Source organism: Phyllobates terribilis, unplaced genomic scaffold, assembly GCF_046119375.1.
Source record: "Phyllobates terribilis strain yellow unplaced genomic scaffold, ASM4611937v1 Scaffold_5__5_contigs__length_657084704, whole genome shotgun sequence".
NCBI lineage: Eukaryota > Metazoa > Chordata > Amphibia > Anura > Dendrobatidae > Phyllobates > Phyllobates terribilis.
The window spans coordinates 323,062,518-323,079,121 of record NW_027362765.1 but is presented as its reverse complement, the minus strand read 5'-3'; the positions used below and the strand labels follow the sequence as shown (position 1 = coordinate 323,079,121).

At 40.7% G+C, this 16,604-nt stretch overlaps 2 long non-coding RNA genes across 2 annotated transcripts in view; one reads left to right on the top strand and one right to left on the bottom strand.

Moving 5' to 3' along the window:
• The first annotated feature begins 2,694 nt into the window (after positions 1–2,694).
• LOC141273138 (uncharacterized) lies at positions 2,695–12,340 on the top strand. Its single transcript, XR_012322066.1, has 2 exons — positions 2,695–2,858; positions 12,021–12,340. It is a non-coding gene; the product is annotated as an uncharacterized lncRNA (long non-coding RNA).
• Positions 11,459–16,604, bottom strand: part of LOC141273140 (uncharacterized) — a 67,998-nt gene continuing 62,852 nt past the window's right edge. The window contains exon 3 of the long non-coding RNA XR_012322068.1: positions 11,459–11,600. This is a non-coding gene — a long non-coding RNA (uncharacterized lncRNA). The remainder of the gene's footprint in view (positions 11,601–16,604) is intronic.

The window sequence follows — 16,604 nt, the reverse complement described above, 5'->3', positions numbered from 1 at the left end:
CAAACGGCATGGATTTATATAGTGTGACAGAAAGAATGGTAAAAAATAAAAAAATAAATCTATACTTACCCTCTGATGGCCCCCAGTGTCTTGTTTCCCTCCGCCCTGGCTGCCGGCAGCGGTACACTGAAGGACCTGCCGACGTCAGCGTTGCGTGACCCGTCACATGACTATGATATCAGCGCAGATCTTTCAGTCCATCGCTAGCTGCCGGCATGAAAGGATGAGTGCAGCGGGAGCCGCCAGAAGGTAAATATAATCTTTATTTTTTATTTTATTCTTTTTTTCACAGTTTTCTATGGTACCCGGGTCCGGAGGAGAGTCTCCTCTCCTCTAGACCTGGGTTCCATCCGCACATTGAATGCATGCATTCCGCATGTCCTTAAGTAGTGAAGTGGAATGCACGTGTTCCAATGCAAGTCAATGGCGGCAAAAACGCAGCGCTTCCGCAAAATAATTGGTAGTGCTGTGTATTTTTCCGCAATGATAATCCGCAGCGGAAATTTCCGCAGCATGTGCACAGCACATGAGGATTATCATTGGGGAACATTGCTGCCCTTCTACCATGCGTTTTTAAGCGTTTCTGCAGCGTTTTTGCTGCTGCGGAAACGCTTAAAAAATGCATCGTGGGCACACAGCCTAAGCGTCAGGCAGTTTCAGAACGCTATTAACCTACAGATTAACCCCATATCTGCAGCTTAATACCATTTTTTTTACATGATAAGTTCCTTTTAACTATTTAAATGCCACTCTCAATCTTTGCACACAGACTCTCTAATTACTATCAGCCCCAAAAGACACAATTGCAGAGTGCTGATGGCTTAGATAAGAGTGTGATCCAGCTCACCCACATTGAAGTAGTCAGCGAATCCTCCGCTTGGATGAAAAACCAATCCTGCTCGTTGGTAGCAAAAAGAAAAGAAGGGATAGCCAGCTGCTTTTTGGATAAAAAAATGTAAAAAAAACTTTTCTTAGTAGAATTACAACATTCCCAGTACATTTTTTTCCTATAGTACTGGGAATGTTGTGTTTTTATTCAAATCTATTAATAAAAATATGCTAATGGTTTAATATGGCAGCCAAGAGGGTCTGCTAAAGGCGATATATATGTATATGTGTGTGTGTGTATATATATATATATATATATATATATATATATATAAATTAAATGTATGTAATATATATAATGGGCCATCATGATTATCCTCTGAAGCTCAGCAACAGCAGCATGACCTTCTAAAGAGGTTGTGATTTACACTGCAGTACTATTGTATCACAGTATATAGTATAAGGCTATGTGCCCACGATGCAGAAATGCTCCGGATTTTTCCTGAGCGTTTCTGCATCTCCCTGGCAGAAAAAAACGCATGCGGATTGTACATGCGGATTGTACATGCGGATTGTACATGCGGATTGTACATGCGGATTGTACATGTGGATTGTACATGCGGATTGTACATGCGGATTGTACATGCTTTTTCCTGCCAGGGACAAGTGTAAATGAAGCGTTCTTCACATGCATTTCCCCATGCGGGTTGACAAGCGCTTTCCAGGCGATTTTAGCATCACTTCTAAAAGTGCTTGACAACTTGGTCACACTATATAAATCCATGCAACCGGCATATATAGTGTGACCAAGTAATAGTTAAAAAAGAATAAAAATATAAACATTTTACTCACCTTCTGATGTCCCCCGGTCTCCTGTATGATGCGTCCTGGCTCCCCAGCGGCTCGAGATGGTGTAAAAGGACCTTCCATAACGTCAGCAAGGACACACCGTACAGGAGACCGGGGGCCATCGGAAGGTGAGTATAATGTTTATTTTTTATAGTAAAATCTTTTTTTTTACAGGTACTATGGTACCCGGGTCTGGATGAGAGTCTCCTCTTCTCCAGAGCCGGGTACCATCCGCACATTGAATCGCTTAATATCCGCATGTGCACATGTAGTCATGCGGATATTAAGCGTTTCAATGCAATGGCGGCAATTACGCTGCGTGTCCGCAAAATTAATGCACATGCTGCGGATTTTTCCGCAATGATAATCCGCAGCGGAAATTTCCGCAGGATATGCACAGCACATGCGGATCATCATTGGGGACCATGGGGCACGTATTACCAAGCGTTCCACGGCAAAAACGCATAGTGGGCGATCAGAACATTGTAGGTTCAAGTTCCCTATAAAGACTAATAAAATAAAGTATAAAAATATAAACGTTTAAATCACAACCCCCTTTCCCAGTTTTAAAATAAAGAAAAAAAAACTATAATTCATATTACCGCGCCCACAAAAATTTGGTCTTTCAAAATATAAAATTATTTAAAATATGCATTGAATGCCAAATTTCTTTTATCACTGTAGTTCCCCCAAAAAATGCAATTAAAGTGATCACTATGTCATATGGACACCAAAATAGTATTAATAAAAATGTCAGCTCCGTACGCAAAAAAATTAGCCCTAACATGACCACATGGCTGAAAAAAATAATGCGTTTTGTCTCTTCAAAGAAGTAGAACAAAAAAAAAACAAGTTAAAACAAAAATTTGCCCGGCAGAAAAGGGGTTAACTGACAAATATCTATAAACAACAGCCAGTGTCACATCATCGCTAAAGCTCCACAGAACTCCTCCAGCAGAACAGCCGGCGTCTGACTCCGCCCACAGGGGTGATCACATGGGTCTGACGTCACCAAAGGTCCTTCTGCACAGCTGCCGGCAGTGGCAGTGAGGCTTGGAGCGCAGACAGGAAGTTTATGATCGCCTAATATCCGGTGTGTAAGTCCTGACGGAGGCTGGGGCTCCCTCTGCTCCATTACATGTCTCCTCCATCCCCGGGATCCTGAATAGTGGCGTCTGCAGGTGAGTGTGGAGGTCTGCACCCACTGTACAATGGCGGCTTATCCCCAGCGCTCCCCCTCTACACAGCACTATACTGTACCTTTACATGTGTGTGTATATACATTTAATATGAAAATTGCCTCTTCAGAGAAAAAGAGGACTTGTACTACTCTATAGCCCCACCTATTGGAAGCAGCAATCCTACAAGTCACAATCAACCCTTTAACGAGTCGTGCAATATGACTTAGGATAAAAGGCAAATCAGAATCTCAGTTTGCAGACACGATGTTTCGGGCTGTTAGCCATCGTCAGTGCAAAGTATGAGATATGATTTAGCTAGATGAGGCTCTGGACTTAGGTCTAAGGAGAAACGTTACCCCTTAGACCTCAGTCCAGAGCCTGATCTAGCCAAATCAGTTCCCATACTTTGCACTGACGATGGCTAACAGCCCGAAACATCGTGTCTGCAAACTGAGATTCTGATTTGGCTTTTATCCTACGTCATATTGCACGACTCGTTAAAGGGTTGATTGTGACTTGTAGGATTGCTGCTTCCAATAGGTGGCGCTATAAAGTACAAGTCCTCATTTTCTCTGAAGAGGCAATTTACATATTAAATTTCCCAGAGGAGAATTGAACAGCGCATAAGCCTCCTTACCTTGACATGCCAGAGCTGGTGTGTCACTCCATAAGGAGAAACGCTACTGTATACATTTATAATGCACATTACATGTATTTATGTGTGTGTGTGTGTATGTATATGTGTGTATATATATATATATATATATATATATATATATATATATATATATATATATATATATGCATTTGTACATTATTACCTGCATATACAGTATACATCAGAGTGCACATTAGTGCATGCACTAAAATGTTTGCGTGCGTGTGACACAAATGCAATTTGCATAACAATTTGGAATATGATGTAATGTACATATGCATGTACTAAGGTGCACTGTAGTGTATATATAAATATGATGGCACATGTTAGTAGATGTGTGTAGGTATATATATATATATATAGAATTACACAAACATCTACTAATGAGCACTATAATGTGTGAATATATACATGTGTGTATATACACTATGCCGTGGCATGTAAAAGGTTGTGCACCCCTGGTCAAAATTACTGTTATTGTGAACAGTTAAGCAAGGTGAAGATGAAATGATCTCTAAAAGGCGTAAAGGTAAAGATGACACATTTCCTTTGTAATACATATGTATATTAATTTATCTTTTAAATTTTAAAAATTACGAAAAAGAAAATTGGCAGATGCAAAAGTTTGGACACTCTGCATGGTTACTACCTAGTATCACAACTTAAAAATGCTTTTTGTAACCAGACAAGAGTCTTTCAGTTCTTGTTTGAGGGATTTTCATGCATTCTTCCTTGGAAAATTCTTCCAGTTCTGTAAGATCCCTGGGTTGTCTTGCATGCACTGCTATTTTGAGGTCTAGCCACAGATTTTCAATGATGTTCAGATCAGGGGACTGTGAGGGCCATTGTAAAGCCTTCAGCTTGTGCCTTTAGAACTAGTCTATTGTGGATTTTGATGTGTGTTTAGTATCATTATCCATTTGTAGCCATCCTCTTTTCAACTTCAGCTTTTTTACAGATTGTGTTATGTTTGCATCAAGAATTTGTTGAAATTTCATTGTATCCCTTCTTCCCTCTACCCGTGAAATGTTCCCCTTGCCATTGGCTGCAACACATCTCCAAAGCACGATTGATTCACCCCCATGCTTAACCCCTTTAAAGCCCATGACGTACTAATACGCGTCTGTGCCCTGGGACTTAAGAACCTGACCCATATTAGTACGTCATCGCGATCGCGCGCGCACACAGGCTGTGCGGGCGCGATCGCCGCCGTGTGTCAGCTGATTGTCACAGCTGACACCCGGCTCTATGTGCAGGGAGTGGTCCCGTACCGCTCCCGGAACATTAACCCCCGCAATGCTGCGATTGAAGTCGATTTGCAGCATTGCGGTAGCTAAGGGGAGGTGATCGGTATACTCACCTCCTCTTCCGGCCTCCAGCGCTGTCTGCCGCGGCTTCCCGGGTGTTGCCATGACGACCCGATGTCGTCATGACAACATCCGGGTCACCAGACGGCAGGAAGATTGTTTGATCATGCCCAGTGCATGACCAAACAATCTTATCACTGTGCAGCGCTGACTGCCTGCATATGCAGGCGATCAGAATAAAAAAAAGTGAAAGTCCCATAGTGGGACAAAGTAAAAAAGTAAAAAAACTCTCAAAGTGAAAAAAAAAAAAAAAAAAAAAAAGTAAAAATATGAAGAAAAAAAAATGATCCGCTAAAAATAAAAATATAATGTACCCATCAATAAATATTATTATGAAAAAAAAAACACAACAATAAAAGTACACATATTTGGTATCGCCGCGTCCGTAACGACCTGACCTATAAAACTGTCCCACTAGTTAACCCCTTCAGTGAACACGGTAAAAAAAAAAAACGAAGCAAAAAACAATGCTTTATCATCATACCGTCAAACAAAAAATGGAATAACACGCAATCAAAAAGACGAATATAAATAAAAATGGTACTGCTGAAAACGTCATCTTGTCCCGCAAAAAACAAGCCGCCATACAGCTCCATCATCCGAAAAATCAAAAAGTTATAGCTCTCAGAATAAAGCGATGCAAAAAGATAATTTTTGCTATAAAATAGCTTTTATTGTGTAAAAGCGCCAAAACATAGAAAAACTATATAAATGTGTTACCGCTGTAAACGTACTGACCCGAAGAATAAAGCTGCCTTATCAATTTTACCACACGCGGAGTAGAATAAAAAATTAAAGAAAAAAACAATTCCTGAATTGTTGGTTTTTGTTTATTCTGCCTCCCAAAAGCTGGAATAGAAAGCGATCAAAAAATGTCACGTGCCTGAAAATGGCACCAATAAAAACGTCAACTCATCCCGCAAAAAAACAAGTCACATGACTCTGTCAGCCAAAATATGGAAAAATTATAGCTCTCAAAATATGGCGATGCAAAAACCTAGATTTTACAGAATATGTGTCTTTTAGTGTGTGACAGCTGTCAATCATAGAAACCCCATATGATTCTGGTATCTCTGTAGTCGCACCGACCCGAAGTATAAAGTCGTCTAATCACTTACACCGCACGAGAAACGGCATAAAAAATAAACGCTGGGGTTGGGGTTAGGGTTGTGCTAATGTTAGGGTTGGGGTTAGGTTTTTTTTTTTTTTTTCCAAAAGTAAAAAAAAAAAAAAATGACGATATGGCAACTAGTGTTGAATTCTAGTGCTCTCTACTTGAGTTTGCATCGGGTGCTCGGGTATGCATTGAGTATCGCGGGTGCTCGAGTCCCCGCCCCATATGCTTCGCGGGGATTGCCTGCCATGCACGAGCGATCCCCCCGCATGGTTTTTTTGGGGTGTCTAATAACCGTGAAACATGCGGGCGGGGGCTCGAGCATTTCACTTGAGCACCCTTGATACATGGTGCATACCTGAGTACCCGATGCAAACTCAAGTAGCGAGCACTTGCGCTCAAGACTAATGACAACTTATTCAAGATGATGACCTAATATCATCAAATTCTGTGTCGTACCTCTGGGTTCAAAATGTTCACTATACCCCTTGATAAAATCCTTGAGGGGTGTAGTTTCCAAAATGGGGTCACTTGTGGGGAGTTTCCACTATTTAGGCACATCAGGGGCTCTCCAAACGCGACATGGCGTCTGCTCTCGATTCCAGCCGATTTTGCGTTCAAAAAGTCACACAGTGATCCTTCCCTTCTGAACTCTGCCGTGTGCCCAAACAGTTTTTGGGTTCCATTTTCTCCTCTTACCCTTGTGAAAATAAAAAGATTGGGGCTAAAACATAATTTTTGTGGAAATTTTTTTTATTTTTTTTATTTTCACGGCTCCATGTTATAAACTTCTGTAAAGGACTTGGGGTTCAAGGTGCTCACCACACATCTAGATAAGTTCCCTGAGGGGTCTAGTTTCCAAAATGGTGTCACTTGTGGGGGGTTTCCACTGTTTAGGCACATCAGGGGCACATCCGCTAATTATTCAAGCAAATTTTACATTCAAAAAGTCAAATGGCGCTCCTTCCATTCCGAACCCTGCCGTGCGCCCAAACAGTGGTTTTCCCCCACATATGGGGTATCTGCTTACTCAGGAGAAATTGCACAACAAACTGCATGGTGCAATTTCTCCTGTTACCCTTATGAAAATGCAAAAGGGGGGCCGAAAAACATTTTTGTGGGAAAAATGTGAAAATTTTATTTTTACGGATCAATGTTCTAAACTTCTGTGAAGCACCTGGGGATTCAGGGTGCTCACCACACATCTAGATAAGTTCCCTGAGGGGTCTAGTTTCCAAAATGGTGTCACTTGTGGGGGGTTTCCACTGTTTAGGCACATAAGGGGCTCCCCAAATGCAACATGGCGCCTGCTAATTATTCAAGCAAATTTTACATTCAAAAAGTCAAATGGCGCTCCTTCCCTTCCGAACCCTGCTGTGCGGCCAAACAGTGGTTTTCCCCCACATATGGGGTATCTGCTTACTCAGGAAAAATTGCAGAACAAATTTTGGGGTCCATTTTTTCCTGTTACCCCTGCGAAAATAAAAAAAATTGGGTCTAAAGTAACATTTTTGTGAAAAAAGTTAAATGTTAATTTTTTTCTTCCACATTCCAAAAATTCCTGTGAAGCCCCTGAAGGGTTAATAAAGTTCTTGAATGTGGTTTTGAGCACCTTGAGAGGTGCAGTTTTTAGAATGGTGTCACTTTTGGGCATTTTCTGTCATAAAGGCCCCTCAAAGTGACTTTAAATATGATGTGGTCCCTAAAAAAATGGTTTTGTAAATTTTGTTGGAAAAATGAGAAATCGCTGGTCAACTTTTAACCCTTATAGCTCCCCAATAAAAAAAAATTTTGGTTCCAAAATTGTGCTGATGTAAAGTAGACATGTGGGAAATGTTATTTATTAACTCTTTTGTGTGAGATACAGTACAGACCAAAAGTTTGGACACACCTCATTTAAAGCTTTTTCTGTATTTTCATGACTATGAAAATTGTACATTCACACTGAAGGCATCAAAACTATGAATTAACACATGTGGAATTATATACTTAACAAAAAAGTGTGAAACAACTGAAAATATGTCTTTATATTCTAGGTTCTTCAAAGTAGCCACCTTTTGCTTTGATGACTGCTTTGCACACTCTTGGCATTCTCTTGATGAGCTTCAAGAGGTAGTCACCGGAAATGGTTTTCACTTCACAGGTGTGCCCTGTTAAGTTTAATAAGTGGGATTTCTTGGCTTATAAATGGGGTTGGGACCATCAGTTGTGTTGTGCAGAAGTCTGGTGGATACACAGCTGATAGTCCTACTGAATAGACTGTTGGCTGCTTTTTTCTTGCCATAATGCAAATTGTAAGTAAAGAAAAACGAGTGGCCATCATTACTTTAAGAAATGAAGGTTAGTCAGTCCGAAAAATTGGGAAAACTTTGAAAGTGTCCCCAAGTGCAGTTGCAAAAAGCATCAAGCACTACAAAGAAACTGGCTCACATGAGGACCGCCCCAGGAAAGGAAGACCAAGAGTCACCTCTGCTTCTGAGGATAAGTTTATCCGAGTTTCCAGCCTCAGAAATCGCAGGTTAACAGCAGCTCAGATTAGAGACCTGGTCAATGCCACACAGAGTTCTAGCAGCAGACACATCTCTTCAACAACTGTTAAGAGGAGACTTTGTGCAGCAGGCCTTCATGGTAAAATAGCTGCTAGGATACCACTGCTAAGGACAGGCAACAAGCAGAAGAGATTTGTTTGGGCTAAAGAACACAAGGAATGGACATTAGACCAGTGGAAATCTGTGCTTTGGTCTGAGGAGTCCAAATGTGAGATCTTTGGTTCAACCACCGTGTCTTTGTGTGACACAGAAAAGGTGAATGGATGGACTCTACATGCCTGGTTCCCACTGTGAAGCATGGAGGAGGAGGTGTGATGGTTTGGGGGTGCTTTGCTGGTGACACTGTTGGGGATTTATTCAAAATTGAAGGCATACTGAACTAGCATGGCTACCACAGCATCTTGCAGCGGCATGCGATTCCATCTGGTTTGCATTTAGTTGGACCATCATTTATTTTTCAACAGGACAATGACCCCAAACACACCTCTAGGCTGTGTAAGGGCTATTTGACGAAGAAGGAGAGTGATGGGGTGCTACGCCAGATGACCTGGCCTCCACAGTCACTAGACCTGAACTCAATTGAGATGGTTTGGGGTGAGCTGGACCGCAGAGTGAAGGCAAAAGGGCCAACAAGTGCTAAGCTTCTCTGGGAACTCCTTCAAGATTGTTGGAAGACCATTTCCGGTGACTACCTCTTGAAGCTCATCAAGAGAATGCCAGGAGTGTGCAAAGCAGTCATCAAAGCAAAAGGTGGCTACTTTGAAGAACCTAGAATATAAGACATATTTTCAGTTGTTTCACACTTTTTTGTTAAGTATATAATTCCACATGTGTTAATTCATAGTTTTGATGCCTTCAGTGTGAATGTACAATTTTCATAGTCATGAAAATACAGAAAAATCTTTAAATGAGAAGGTGTGTCCAAACTTTTGGTCTGTACTGTATCTCTCTGATTTAAGGGCTGAAAAATTCAAATTTTGAAAATTGCTAAATTTTCGCCAAATTTCCGTTTTTTTTTTTACAAATAAGCGCAAGTGATATCGAAGAAATTTTACCACTAACATGAAGTACAATATGTCACTAAAAAACAATCTCAGAATCAGTGGGATCCGTTGAAGCGTTCCAGAGTAATTACCTCATAATGTGACAGTGGTCAGAATTTAAAAATTGGCCTGGTCATTAACGTGCAAACCACCTTGGGTTGTAAAGGGGTTAATGGTTGGCAAGATTTTCCTGAAATTCCGTAAATTCCGTGCCCTTTTTTCTCCACGCATACCTTTGATCAATGTGGGCAAAGAGTTCTATTTTATTTTAAACTCATCGGTCCACAGGCCTTGTTTCCAAAATGCATCAGGCTTGTTTAGATGTTCTTTTGCACACTTTGGATGCTGAATTTTCTGGTGAGAACACAGGAGAGGTTTTCTTCTGATGACTCTTCCATGAAGGCCATATTTGTGCATTTGTCGCTGAACAGTAGAACAATGTACCACAACTCCAGAGTCAGCTAAATCTTTCTGAAGGTCTTTTGCTGTCAAGGGGGGGGGCTCTGATTTGCTTTTCTAGCAATCCTATGAGCAGCTCTCACTGAAATTTTGCGTAGTCTTCCAGACTTTTTTTTTTTTAGTAATTTTTATTACATTTTTCAAAAGGTGTGGTAAAGGGGATTAAGGATAAGGTAACATGGGGTGGGGTGAGATGGGGTGTGAAAGGGGGTACAGAAAGGTAGGGATGAAGGGGGAAATTAGTGAACTCGGATACACAATTACAAGTGTAAATATAACATGTTAACAACTTAATTATCGTATCCTATGGATAGACATACCATATCATAACAAAAATCTATCACAAGCATACTATGGAATAGTTAAACATAATAGATTGATTTAAACCATTAGAGAGAATAAGACTAGAATAGAAAGAAGAAAAAACGGTATAGTGAAACTAAGGGTTGGGGAACGTGGAATTTCACTATTTCCGTATCATGGACCGAATCTGGAATTAAAAAACTCAAGATATTCACAACGGAAATGATTTCTTAACATTCAAAGACCTCAAATCAAAATTCGGCCTATTATCCTCAGAATTCATATTCTTTATCATTTTAAAAGAACACGTCCATAAATTTCTTTTTAATAAATCGCCAAAATCTGAAATAATCTGTTCCCTCCTAAGTAACGCAGACCTTATCTTGATCTCCACTGTTCCTGTTAACTGCCATTTCTTAATTACATTTCGAACTAAGGAAATGGCAACTTGAAAATGCTTTATCTTCTTATAGCCTTCTCCTACTTTGTGGGTCTCCGCCATTATCATTTTCAGGGTGCTAGGCAGCTGCTTAGAAGAACCCGTAGCTGCTGTTTTGTGGTATAAGGTTAGAGGAGCCTGTTTTTTTCTAAAACTGGGGAAATTTTACCACCTGGCCTTTCCTAACGATGATCATGAACAAGCCATAACCCTAACAGGCTAATTAAGATCTGAAACCTTGGTTAAAGGTATCTGAGCACACAAATCTCCAAGGGTGCCCAAACTTTGGCAATGGCCCATGTTCCTTTTTGTAATTTTTAAAATAAATATATTTACTTTTTACCTAAAATACAAAGGAAATGTGTCCTTTTTAACTTTTAGGCATTTTAGAGATCATTTCATTTTCAACTTGCTTAACTGTCCACAATAAGTCATTTTGACCAGGGCTGTGGAGTCGGTAAGCCAAACCTCCGACTCCAACTCCGACTCTCTCATACATGGCTCTTGTTTGTGATAAATTTACTGAAGTAAAATGGTAACATCAGGCTTTTAATCATTATTATGATACAATAATCAAGCCATTTAGATAGAACATAAAATATATTTATGAGCTAAGAGGAAAAACAAACTAAAACATCAAGCATACAGAGACAACATATACAGGCCTATTGATATATGAACACTTTATTGAAAGTTTAGATATGCTTTAAGAAGTACTTACTTTAATCCTGCTTTCCTGTTCACTCCAGCAGTTCTGAGATGAGTGCAGGCATTCCTTCCCTGTGTGTTTGTTTTTTTTTTTCCCCTTATCTGTGGAGGAGGAGCTTCACTACTTATCATGTACATAAACTGCAGCACAGATTCATCTCAGCTAAAAGTCTAGACCTTTAGATCAGGAATAGGACAGACATTTATAGGACATTTCATAACTTTACCAAATTCTTATGAAAAAATATTCCCCACAAACTGCATTGAACTACTGTACCCAATTTATTATATATTTTAGGAGTCAGTCGGTCCATTTTACACTGACTCCACCACAATGGACACCGACTCCACAACTCTGACTCCACAGCCCTGATTTTGATCAGGGGTGCCCTAATTTTTACATGTCTTAGTTCATGCTTATGTACATTACATTATGCTCCAAATTGTTATGCAAATTTTGATTTGTGTCATAAAGATGTAATTTTTTTGTTTGTCAAACTCATGGATGATATTGTGTTTTAGGGTCTTTGGATCACTGAAATCAATCTCAAACACCTGTGATAATTTGCCACTTGAGCCCAATTAAAGGAAAGCTATTTAAGGAGGACGTTCAACATTATTAAGTAAGCCACAGGTTTCAAGCAATATGGGAAAAAATAAGGATCTCTCTGTTGCCGAAAAGTGTCAAATATTGCAATGCCTTGGACAAGGTATGAAAACATTAGATATTTCACGAAAACTTAAGCGTGATCATCGTACTGTGAAGACATTTGTGGCTGATGCAGAACACAGACGGGTTCGTGCAGACAAAGGCATAATGAGGAAAGTTTCTGCCGGACAAATTAATCAGATTAAGAAAGCAGCTGCTAAACTACCATTACAAAACAGCAAACAAGTATTTGAAGCTGCTGGTGCCTCTGGAGTCCCACGAACTTCAAGGTGTAGGATTCTCCAGAGGCTTGCAGTTGCGCATAATCCTACTATTCGGCCACCTCTAAACGATGTTCACAAGCAGAAACGGTTGCAGTGGGCCCAGACATACATGAAGACTGATTTTAAAACAGTCTTGTTTACTGATGAGTGTTTTGCAACTCTGGATGGTCCAGATGGATGGAGTAGTGGAAGGTTGGTGGATAGCCACCATCAGCAAGGAGGTGGTGGAGTCATATTTTGGGCCGGAATCATGGGAAGGGAGTTGGTAGGCCCCTTTAGGGTCCCTGAAGGAATGAAAATGACCTCAACAAAATATATAGAGTTTTTGACTGACCACTTTTTTCCATGGTACAAAATGAAGAATGGTGAGATTCGTAGTAAAATTATCTTCATGCATGACGATGCACCATCTCATGTTGCAAAGAATACCTCTGAGTCATTGGCTGCTATGGGCATAAAAGAAGAGAAACTCATGGTGTTGCCACCATCCTCCCCTGACCTCAACCCTATTGAGAACTTTTGGAGTATTCTCAAGCAAATGATCTATGAGGGTGGGAGACAGTTCACATCAAAACAGCGGCTCTGGGAGGCTATTCTGACATCCTGCAAAGACATTGAAGCAGACACTATCCAAAAACTCACAAGTTCAATGGATTCAAGAATTATCGAAGTGATATCAAAGAAGGGGTCCTATGATAACATGTAACTTGGCCTGATAAGATATTATTGATTGGAAAAGCTTTTGATTTCAGTAAATGTGACCTTTTAAAGCTGCAAATTCAACAAATGATTTTCAGTTCTTTACAATCTATAAAATGTTTGAAAATTCTGTTGTGCATAATAATTTGGAACAGTGCGTTTTTCATTTTTTTTAGCTTTAAAAAAAATTACTGATGTCATTGGGAGGTTTGTCCAATAAAATGTGATTTTACTCTTCACAGTTGATGATTTCAACATTATACTGACTCATTTACATCGACCATTTAGGAAAATCAGAGAAAAATATCATCTGCATAATAATTTCGAATGTGGTTTATAGTTCATATTATAACGTATACATTATAGTGCACATTAGTACATGTACCATATTTTTTGGACTATAAGACACACTTTTTTTATCCCACAAATTTGGGAGGAAAATGGAGGTGCGTCTTATAGTCCGAATGTAACTTACCTGGGGGGCGGCGGTGGAGCGGGGGTTACAGGAGGCAGGGTCGCCACTGCAGGAAGCCAGCAGCGGCAGTGGGGCCATGCTGCAGGCCCTGGGCTGGTAGGAAGGGGGTGTCCCTGCGGTGGGTTTAAGGAAAATGGTTTTGGCGCATGTACAGATTTAGATCTCGGCTCAATGACATGCATTTTCCCGAAGCCTACCGCTGGTAGATCAATGTGCCCAGCGGGGACTCTGCTCCTGCCTCCCACCGCCTGGAGATGAATGGCTCCTACCTCGTACTGCCGAGACATCCATTCCTCCCAGCCCAGAGCCTGCCGCCGTCGGCTTCTTGCAGCGACGACCCTGCTCCTGCCTCCTGTGACCCTGCTTCACCGCCATCACCACTCTCCCGCACATACCTTACCTGGTAAGCTAAATTTGGACTATAAGGCTATGTTAACACATCTTGGTTTTTTCAGTGTTTTTTGATGCTTTTTTTATTCGAATTTGCAGCTGCGTTTTACAGTACCAGCAAAGTCTATGAGATTCCAGAAATCTCATGTACACCTTGTTTTTTTTAATCAGGATTTTGTGCTTTTTTTTTTTTTTCAGAATAAATCATGTGACTTCTTTCAGCGTCTTTCACCAATTGGAAGTAATGGGTAGTGAAAAAACGCCTAGTGTGAACATCGGTTCACGTGATCGCGGGTCACCGATGCGTGGGCATGACGGCCCGGGGTCTGCGGCAGACCCCTGTGGTTGTCATGTCTCACTTTCTATGAGCGCCACCCAGTGGTCGGCGCTCATAGCACATGAGCATTTCTGCTACACAGAGGCGATCTGCTCATCGCCTCTGTGTAACAGAGCCGATCAGACAACTGCAGCTTCTAGTCTCCTATGGAGACTATTGAAGCATGCAGAAAGTGCAAAAATGGTTTTAAAAATAAAAAAAAATAGAAGTTTAAATCACCCCCTTTTCGCCCCATTAAAAAAAACAAAAAAAACAACCCCACATACACATTTGGTATCGCCGCGTTCAGAATCGCCCGATCTATCAATATAAAAAAATAATTAATCCGATCAATAAACGGTGTAATGAGAAAAAAATTCTAAGCAACAGAATTAAGGTTTTTGGGTCGTCACAACATTGAAATAAAATGCAATAACGGGCGATCAAAACATTGGATCTACCCCAAAATGGTATCAATAAAAATGTCAGCTCGGCATGCAAAAAATAAGCCCTCACCCGGCCCCAGATCCCGAAAAATGGAGACGCTACGGGTCTCGGAAAATGGCGCCATTTTTTTCTTTTTTTTACAAAACTTTGGATTTTTTTTTCACCACTTAAATAAAAAAGAACCTATACAGTGGTGGCCAAAGGTATTGGCACCCCTGCAATTCTGTCAGATAATACTCAGTTTCTTCCTGAAAGTGATTGCAATCAGAAATTCTTTGGTATTATTATCTTCATTTAATTTGTCTTCAATGAAAAAACACAAAAAGAATTGTCCTAAAGCCAAATTGGATATAATTCCACACCAGACCTAAAAAAAAAGGGGGTGGACAAAAGTATTGGCACTGTTTGAAAAATCATGTGATGCTTCTCTAATTCGTGTAATTAACAGCACCTGTAACTTACCTGTGGCACCTAACAGGTGTTGGCAATAACTATATCACACTTGCAGCCAGTTAACATGGATTAAAGTTGACTCAACCTCTGTCCTGTGTCCTTGTGTGTACCACATTGAGCATGGAGAACAGAAAGAAGACCAAAGAACTGTCTGAGGACTTGAGAAACCAAATTGTAAGGAAGCATGAGCAATCTCAAGGCTACAAGTCCATCTCCAAAGACCTGAATGTTCCTGTGTCTTCCGTGCGCAGTGTCATCAAGAAGTTTAAAGCCCATGGCACTGTGGCTAACCTCCCTAGATGTGGACGGAAAAGAAAAATTGACGAGAGATTTCAACGCAAGATTGTGCGGATGGTGGATAAAGAACCTCGACTAACATCCAAACAAGTTCAAGCTGCCCTGCAGTCCGAGGGTACAACAGTGTCAACCTGTACTATCCGTCGGCGTCTGAATGAAAAGGGACATAGAGTGTACAGGAAAAAAAAAAAAGGCATTCAAAGAAAAGAACACGGTCCCTACAGTCAAACATGGCGGAGGTTCCCTGATGTTTTGGGGTTGCTTTGCTGCCTCTGGCACTGGACTGCTTGACCGTGTGCATGGCATTATGAAGTCTGAAGACTACCAGCAAATTTTGCAGCATAATGTAGGGCCCAGTGTGAGAAAGCTGGGTCTCCCTCAGGGGTCATGGGTCTTCCAGCAGGACAATGACCCAAAACACACTTCCAAAAGCACTATACAATGGGAGAGAAAGCACTGGAGACTTCTAAGGTGGCCAGCAATGAGTCCAGACCTGAATCCCATAGAACACCTGTGGAGAGATATCCAAATGGCAGTTTGGAGAAGGCACCCTTCAAATATCAGGGACCTGGAGCAGTTTGCCAAAGAAGAATGGTCTACAATTCCAGCAGAGCATTGTAAGAAACTCATTGATGGTTACCGGAAGCGGTTGTTCGCAGTTATTTTGGCTAAAGGTTGTGCAACCAAGTATTAGGCTGAGGGTGCCAATACTTTTGTCTGGCCCATTTTTGGAGTTTTGTGTGAAATGATTTGATTTTTGCTTCATTCTCTTTTGTGTTTTTTCCTTGCAAGCAAATTAAATGAAGATAATAATACCAAAGAATTTGTGATTGCAATCGTTTTCAGGAAGAAATTGAGTATTATCTGACAGAATTGCAGGGGTGCCAATACTTTTGGCCACCACTGTACATGTTTGGTGTCTACGAACTCGTAATGACTTGCAGAATAATAATGGCAGGTCAGTTTTAGCATTCAGTGAACGTGGTAAAAAAAAACCCTCGGAAAACAACCGTGGAAATGCATTTTTTATTTGCAATATCACCGCACTTGGAATTTTTTTCCCGTTTTCCAGTACACGATATGGTAAAACCAGTGA